An 8,914-nucleotide genomic window follows, 5' to 3' on the forward strand; every position below is an offset into this window, starting at 1 on the left:
AGTTATGACTTTAGGGGGTGGGTACTATTGGCATCTACTGGGCAGAGGCCAGGAATGCTGCTGCACATGCTACAATGCACAGGCCAGCTCTCCATAACAGAGAAGTATCCAGTCCAAAATGTCAGTAGTGCTAAGGTTGAGAAATCCTGACCTAGAGGGTGAGATGAGACATATAATACAGGGTTAAGTGTGGCAGAGCTGTAACAGAGCTAAAAGTGGAGTGCTATCAGATTGACAACATTTAAACAAGTGGCTATTATTCAGTATTGGCAAGAATGTGGGGAAAACAGTACCCTTGTAGCATGTTGGTGAGAATGTAAACCAATAGAACTTTGGGGGAAGGCAATTTGGCAATGTATAATAAAAGAGTTTAAAATATATACACTATTCCTATCTTTGCTTTCCTTCCATTCCTATCTTCTCTCTTCCTTTCCCTTCTCTTTTCTTCCTTCCCCAGAACTGAGCAATCTGCATGTAGCTGGGAATGCAACGTGAGGCTGGGGACTTTGGTGAGGTACACAGAGGCATAAGCTATGGCTGGGAAGCCACACAGAGCTGTGAGCTAGAGGGACTGGAGACTGATGATTAAGCTACATAGAGACACAGGCTAGCAGGCCTGGCAGCCAAGGACAAGAGGCAGTGGCAAAGGTGGTGGGCACAGAGGAGGCAGAATGACCTTCACATTTGGAAGACTGGTTACTTTAAGCAAATAAGCAAAAATATTGAAGATAATGAGAGTCAGGTTTTCTAACTGCCAGAGAAGATATGTACAAACATATAAAGGGTGAAGAACAGAAAGCTCTTTGGGTGTTAGATTGAAATTGTAGGTATAAGTATGAATCATGATTTTATAATACACAGCCTAATATAGAAAAATTTATAAATGTGTGTACACATATACACATATATTTCCTAGCTCTGTCCTCTGAAAGATCTAGAAGCAACAATACCCCAGTAACAATGGGCACATCAACCTTCCATGTATCGGTGTCTAAATACAATTCTCATATTGTATATTAGATCTCAAGACTTATTCATCCTACATAACTGCAACTTTGTACCTTTTAATCTACATCTTCCCTTTTCCCCTGCTTCCACTAATGTAAAACACAAGGACTACAGTTACTAATACTGTATTGAGGCCGAGTGTGGTAGCTCACACCTGTAATCCCAGCACTTGGGATGCCAAGGCAGGAGGATGATTTGAGGCTGGAGTTGGAGGCCAGCCTGGGCAACATAGCAAGATTCCTTCTCTAAAAAACATTTTTAAATTAGCCAGGAATGATGGTGAGCACCTGGAGTCCTAGCTACTTGGGAGGCTGAGGCAGGAGGACTGCTCGAGTCGAGGCAACAGAGAGCTATGATCACGCCACTGCACTCCAGCCTGTAGGACAGAGCAAGGCTCTGTCTATAAAAAAATTAAAATTACAAATATCGTATTCAGCTAATTTGCTAAGAGAGTAGATTTTAGGTACTCTTATCACAAACACAAGAAAGGTAACTATATGAGATAATGGGCATGTCCATTTGCTTAACTGTAGTAATCACTTCATTATATCTATGTTTATTAAGATAAATACATGAAAATATCATGTTGTATGCCTTAAATATATAAAATATAAATAAGACAAAAGTACCATTCTCTACTAAAAGGGAGGCCTAACTAGGTCGAGGAAAGTACAGGATGAGCCCAGATCATCTGGTGGCGCCAGAAAATAATGAAATGCTCAATGAATGATAGGGATGTGTTAAAAGGACACAGGAGCCAGCTCCAAAGGGTTCCCGTTGGCCAAACTGAGCACAACTTGAGCATTAAAATAAAAAACAATCGTGAGACTTCAACTTATTGAATACATAAGGAATCCATGAACACTTCTTAATAAAAACATGACAGAAAAAGAAAGTTCTTCCTTATAGTAGAACGACAACTCACAAACGTAGAAAGAGTGGTGGCAATAAAGAATCACCATTTGAGGCTGAGTGGGGGCTCATGCCTGTAATCCCAGCACTTTGGGAGGCCAAGGCAGGCAGACCACTTGAGCTCAGGAGTTCGAGACCAACTTGGGAACCATGGTGAACCCCATCTCTACAAAACATACAAAAAAAAAAAAAAAAAGCCAGGTGTGGTGGTGCACACCTGTAGTTCCATCAACTTGGGGGGCTGAGGCAGGAGGATCACTAGAGCCCAGGAGGTTGAGGCTGCAGTGAGCCAAGATCATGCCAGTGCACTCCAGCCTGGGCAACAGAGTGAGACCTTGTCTTAAAAAGAAAAAAAAAGGAATCAGCATTTGGTAACATTCATAGAAGTGGCTGATTCAGGCAGACGTCATCAATATATGGTAAGTCTGTAGGTAGAGGTTTAATGAGGAACAGACTATTTGCATAACCTTAGAATACTTCCCCACAAATACCAATACATTTCAAAGGAAAAATTTAAGGTGGAGAAATCTGGCAGACACAAACATAACCAGGTGATTGAGGTCAATATCCCAGTGGTGGGATGGGTTGGCACCATGTGCCTTCTGTTGTAAGAAGCTAAGAAGAGCCGAGTTTCATTTCTAAAGGATTCCTGCCAAGAACACATGACCTCAGTCAGGTTGTGAAGAAATACCCAATACACCCAGGTTGGGAGTCATCCTACAGCATGTAGGATCTATAAAACTGCAAGCACTTTAGGAACAGGGAAAGTCTGAGGAAGCATTCCAGAAGAGATATGGTAACTAAATGTAACATGAATCCTAGATCAGACAGGTAGAAGAGACATTTGGGGAATAACTGATGAGATAGGAATGGGCTCTGTGGATTGGATGCTAGTGTTATGTACCAATGTCCACTTCCTGATTTGATGGGTGTATGCTGGTTATATAGGAGGACAGAGTGCTTGCTTTTTTTTTTTTAAGCTGGAGTGTTTTTTCTTTTCTTTTTTTTTTTTTTTGACATGGAGTCTTGCTCCGTCCCCCAGGCTGGAGTGCAGTGGCGCGATCTCGGCTCACTGCAAGCTCCACCTCCCAGGTTCATGCCATTCTCCTGCCTCAGCCTCCCAAGTAGCTGGGACTACAGGCGCCCGCCACCATGCCTGGCTAATTTTTTTGTATTTGTAGTAGAGACGGGGTTTCACCGTGGTCTCGATCTCCTGACCTTGTGATCCACCTGCCTCGGCCTCCCAAAGTGCTGGGATTACAGGCATGAGCCACTGTGCCCAGCCTATGCTGGAGTGTTTTTAAGAGTGATGGAGAACAACGTCTATGACTTCCTCTCAGAATAAAGACTGATGTATATTATATATATAATATATAATGTATATATATTATACATATATACATGTATATGCGTGTATATGTGTATATATATACAGAGAGAGGGAGAGACAGAGAGAAGGAGGGAGGGAGAGAGAGGGAGAGATTGAGACTTCAATCCTAATGCCATGGAGACACAGAAAAAGATTATACTATTTATTTTCTCTTCACCAGACCCATGTGATAGTTTTGGTCCAGAGAAAGACCTTCCTTACCCCGATTCAAAGAACTGACTTATTAAAAATCAAGCAGGGCAGGAGGTAAATGATTCACTGATGTGTTCCCAATAAACTCTATACCTGATCCCTTGCTTTGGTGTTCTATAACTAGTCACTGCCAATGGCTCTGAGCCTTAACTCTGGCTTTCTACCTCCTTGGGGAGTGAATGCTGCTGACAGATTCCGCTGCCCATCTTTGAATTACATGGTCTGAGTCTGTCTGGGGGCAGCTCCAGAATTTCTACAGAGGATGTGCTTCAGGACAGCTTGGCTTAAAAGGGGAGACCAGGGGCTTGCATTTATAAAGCAAGTACACTGCTTTTATTTAGACTGCATGTTTGCTTGGAAGGCATTTGGACAAACTAGTGCGCTTATGGAGGGGCTAATGTGCCCTCCAACCCAGCCCTGCCACCTGCCAAGCCATCCCTTGATAACATCCTGGTCAATCTGCATATGGGTTAGTCAAGGCCAGGGCTAGTAGAAGCTCCAGCTTAATGTCCCAGGGAACAATGCAGACACTGGACTAGCTGATGAGTAATTAGGGGGGCTGATGAACATCCTCAGGAAGGGGTGGGGCAAGCTGTGCTGGGCAGGTTGCTTTCCAGAGTGACACCCAGTCTGGCCCAGTCTGAGGTGTACAAATGATTCACATCTGAAGAGGGGTGACAGGATCATGAGAGTAGGGCAGTATCAGGGGTCATGGGCAAGGGAGGAGTTCAACGCTGTAGACAGACAGGACAAGATACAAGCCAAGGAAGAGGAATAAAGAGGAGGACATAAGACTGGGGGTGATGAAGAGGGGCTTGGGCACAACCCAGGATGTCAGAACCTTCCTCTCAATGGGTACTAACCCCCTTCGTCCCCCCACCGGCTTGCCAGGACAGGTAGAGAGAAACAAATATATTTCAGACTGAATTAAATAATTAGCTTAATTTGGGGGTGGGGGGCACTGCCTTGGGTCAGTTTAGAACTTTGCAGAGTAAACAAGAGACCCAAGTCAGCCTGAAGGCACAGGGGAGTGAGGATGGTATAGGTGGACCCAATACATTGTCCAACATTGCCATCAGCACTCTCCTCCCGACCTGTGGGGTAGGTGGCCAGCTGTTTGTGTTTGTCCACTAAAAACTGAGATGCACAGACAGTACAGGTAATTCCAACATGAAATTAAAAAGTTTCTTTGGAACTTTTCCTATGCCTTCAATCATGCAGTATTAGGTAACCTCAGTCCTGAAATTTATCTTGCTGTCACATTCCCCACAGAGCAGTTTCTCAACCTTTGATGCTATTTCCTCCTCAACGTCCAGTATGATGTCAGAGGACAGGAGAGAGGAATGTGGAGGAACTGCAGCAGTGCCTCCTTAGCACTCAAAACACGCTTGTGGAGATACTGCCAACCCCAATAGCCAGAGTTGAGTGGGTCTGCCTGGGGCGGCCCACATCTGGATGCCCTGCCTCTTTATTTCCAACATTTATATGCTCTTCACAGGGTACAAAGCTCTTTTACATACATAAGTTAATGGAACCCAACAACAACCCATGCAGACAGGTAGTTATTATCCCCATTATATAAATGTAATTATTATCCCCATTATATAAATGAAAAAAACTTATTCAAAGATGACAATCTATTCAGGGTCACAAGAACTCACAAAAGTGAGACCAGGATTCAAACACAGACCCCTGGACTCCAAGTACCTCTAGTCCACCATTTGTAAAGGCACAAAGTCTCTGCACTTATGCAGACAGCTCCCCAGCCCTACCACCACCTCTGCCATCCATAGCAGGACTGAGTTCCGGGTGACTCCTCCACAAATACAGAATCCGGGATGAGGAACAAAGGATCATCAAGGCCGGAAAGGGGGAGGCTCTCAGTACCTGCAAGAGGAATGACAAAGGGAGGAGCAAAAGGCCCATGGCCAGGAAAAGAGAAAGCAGGTAAGAAAAGTGTGTATAACATCTCTAAGTCACCTAAGACTTAGAAATCTATCTTTGCACTTTTACCAGAATATACATTTGCACACATGTTTACACAAGCGTCAATACTTAAATTTTTATCTAGGACGAAAAGAGGGCAACCAGCATTTAAGGAGTACTTCCTGTATATGAGAGACCATGCTCAGTGCTTTCTCTTTTAATCTTGGGAGATGGATATAATCTTCATTTTTACAGATGAGGAAATTAAGGCTTAGAGAGGTGAAACTATGTGCCCAAGGTCATAAAGCCTGGACTGGAACAAAAGCTGGTCTGACTGCAAAGCCTTGGTCTTCCCTTTACACCACATTAATAATGCCTTGGGCTTGGTCTCTGCCATTTAGAAGCTTGCAATCAGACTTAACCACTCTGTTGGGTATAATCACAGGCCAGAAAGCATTTGAACTAATGTATACTCCAAGGAGAATGGCTAATGGATAATCTGAGTTATAGTAATTCCCATTTGAGTTATAGTGATTCCCCTTGCCCCAGCTCAAAGAAATAAGAGGCTGGTCTTAAGTTATTGTGCACTGCTGCTCCTCAGCAGCAGGCTGAGAAACTTGAAGGAGAAGCAGCCAGCCTGAGGCATGTGTGTACAAGTGATGTTGACAGTGTGTGTCTGGGTGCTGCCTGGCTACAATGCTGTGTGTGCATTTCTTCCACTGTGCACGTGTGTTTTTGAAAAATGAGATGGAGAGCTAACATGTTGTAGTTTCTCAAATAGATTCCAGCGAACACACATGAAAAACAATCTCATACTTAAATGTTCTCAATTCAGTCTCCATTCATAGAAAACATATGCAGGCCTGTTCTAACAAATATCATGCAGAACAGCAAGATATCTAAAATAGATCTCATCTGATAAAAAAAAAAGTGGTAGTTGATAAATGCATTTGAAATGTTTAGACAAGAGGAGTGTCATATGTAATTAAATCAAAACCTCAAAGTTTCGAATTCTAAAGACAAAGAAAAAATTTTTGCCAAAGTGACCTATTTTCCTAGTTATATGGTAGTGACAATCAATATAAATGTTGTCCAAATGGCTAGATGTCCAGATCTCCACAGGATAACTAGGTCCTTGCTGTCTCAAGGCACAAAAGACAACTCTGGAAGCTTATCTCGAGTACACAACTCTCACTGGCAGGGTTTGCTTGCTGGTCTTTTTAAAACAGTCCCGTTTGTTTAGACAAGCCTGGGGTTAACAGAGCCAAGGTGTCTGTTTCTAACTGTGTCGCTTCTGTCCCCAAAAGTGGAAAACTGTTTACTGCACTCAGACCACTAAACAATATCGGATCCACTGTCCATGGGAAGCAGGGTTAGCAAATGTTGATGGATCACTGGAAAACCCAACAACTCTTCTTAGCAATACAAAAGTCCATGCATTAATGAAACGTTGTGTGGTACATGAAATTTGTAAAGAGGAGACTGTCTGTAATTGACATTTGCTTTATTCTCTGATACAGACTAAGTCGGAACCGTGAGAAGGCCCTTTATTTCTAAATGACATCTCAAGACCAGGTAATGCTACTTTCGGAGGAAAAGCAGGAGGAAGAAAAGCGTTGTAATGACAGTAACAAACTACGGGGGAAACATTTCATAGAAATAACTCTGTTTTAAAAAACTGACGTGGCCGGGCGCGGTGGCTCACGCCTGTAATCCCAACACTTTGGGAGGCCGAGGCGAGTGGATCACGAGGTCAAGCATTAGAGATCAGCCTGGTCAACATAGTGAAACCCCGTCTTTACTAAAAATACAAAAAGTTAGCCTGGTGTGGTGGTGGGCGCCTACAATTCCAGCTACTCGGGAGGCTAAGGCAGAAGAATCGCTGGAACCTGGGAGGCGGAGGTTGCAGTGAGCCGAGATCGCGCCACTGCACTCCAGCCCAGAGGATAGTGAGAGACTGTCTCAAACATAAATAAATAAATAAATAAATAAACAAATGAATACTGACCTGCAAATGCTTTTCAGGGCTATTTTAATGATTACCTTAATAAGACTAAATTGTTTCCAATATTCACAGTCACTCCTCACGCGTGAGGAATTTCTAAGCAATTTTGTGTAGCTGCAACTTGTTGAGGGAAAGCAATAAAGTAACTCTGCTACAAAACAAAAGCACTTTTGTCTCGTGGTGGTGAGGGGGCATACCCTGAACAAACAACCCCGACAGTGTTGCTAGTTACTAGTTTCCAAATCTTTAGAAGCCTGCACATGGTTCAAGCTGTTCCCCAACTGACACACCACAGTACCAGATGTAACTGGAGGCTGAGAAATGTTATATCCCTAGGCTTCACGAGAGAACCTCAGCTTCCTAATTACCATCGACGGCAGTGCGACTGAGTTTGGAAAGAACCACACGTGCAAAGGCAGAGGCAACCTGTGCCGCGCTCTCCCCGCCGCTGCGCCCAGCCCGTCAGCCCTCAGCAGCGGACGCAACGCCAGTTTTGCATCTAGATTGCTTTTTGCTCCTAGCGGGGCAAAAGGTGGGAAAAAAGCGAGTTGTGCCATACACCCCCCAGGACAGTCCTGTCCCAGAGGTTTGTAGTGGGTCTGGAGCCCAGGCTTGCAAGCCAGGAAACCCTGAAAAGCCGCCGACTGGGGCCCCGCAGGCGACCCTGCGCCCCGGCCTCCCCACGACGCGCGCCCGGTTGACAGCGGCTCAAGGTACCCTTCCCGCTCCCTGACCCTCACTCACCGCTCACGTTCACCCGCGCCGCCGAGCCAGGGAGCGGGGACTCCTGCAGCTGCCGCATGCCCTCGGGGCCGAGCGCGACGGGGCGACCGGGCGCCGGGCTCCGGCTAGGTGCGGACACGCAGCGGAGGACGCGGCGGGTGGGGGGGGCGACAGAACCCCTCCTCTCCAGCTACCGCAGCGGCGCGCCCAGAGCCGTAGGCAAGTTTGGCGGTGCGAGGGAGGGACCGAGGGGTAGCGGCCCCGCCCTGGCCCGCCCTGTCCTGGCCCGCCCTGTCCTGGCCCGCCCTGTCCTGGCCCGCCCTGTCCTGGCCCGCCCAGTGAGTCCGACGTTTCCACGGGAGAGCGCCCCCAACCGGCAAGACCGCGAGCTGCGCGCAAAGGGAAGCGCTCTTGCAGATGCGTTCCTGCCTGGGATAGTCCCCAGGTGGGTGGTCGGCCCCGAGGGGGAAAGGCGCCCACTAAAGGACCGCTAGTACCCACAAGCCTCACGGAGCCATACCTCGGAGCTCTGTATTAGAATGCAGTCCCCCTGTCCCTCTGGCCTCAGAGACTTGTTTGAAGTGGTTGCGGGAAGTGCAGCCCACACCCACCACCCGTGGGAGGCAGGCTCTACTCCAAACCCGACCTAACGCTGGAAAACTCAACCCCAAAGCTACCCGAGGGTGCGGACAGCCCCCAGAAGCAACCAAAAACATTTAAGGTTCTTGTAAGAGGCTTCTTGGCCTCCTGGGGCAAAT

At 46.2% G+C, this 8,914-nt stretch overlaps 1 protein-coding gene across 1 annotated transcript in view; it reads right to left on the minus strand.

Moving 5' to 3' along the window:
• LPAR3 (lysophosphatidic acid receptor 3) overlaps positions 1-8,437 on the minus strand; it is an 83,766-nt gene extending 75,329 nt beyond the window's left edge. The window contains exon 1 of the mRNA XM_030913287.1: positions 8,178-8,437. The gene's annotated coding sequence lies outside the window, so the exon portion shown is untranslated. The remainder of the gene's footprint in view (positions 1-8,177) is intronic.
• Between the last annotated feature and the right edge of the window lie 477 nt (positions 8,438-8,914).

Source organism: Rhinopithecus roxellana, chromosome 12 (genome assembly GCF_007565055.1).
Source record: "Rhinopithecus roxellana isolate Shanxi Qingling chromosome 12, ASM756505v1, whole genome shotgun sequence".
NCBI classification, from domain to species: domain Eukaryota; kingdom Metazoa; phylum Chordata; class Mammalia; order Primates; family Cercopithecidae; genus Rhinopithecus; species Rhinopithecus roxellana.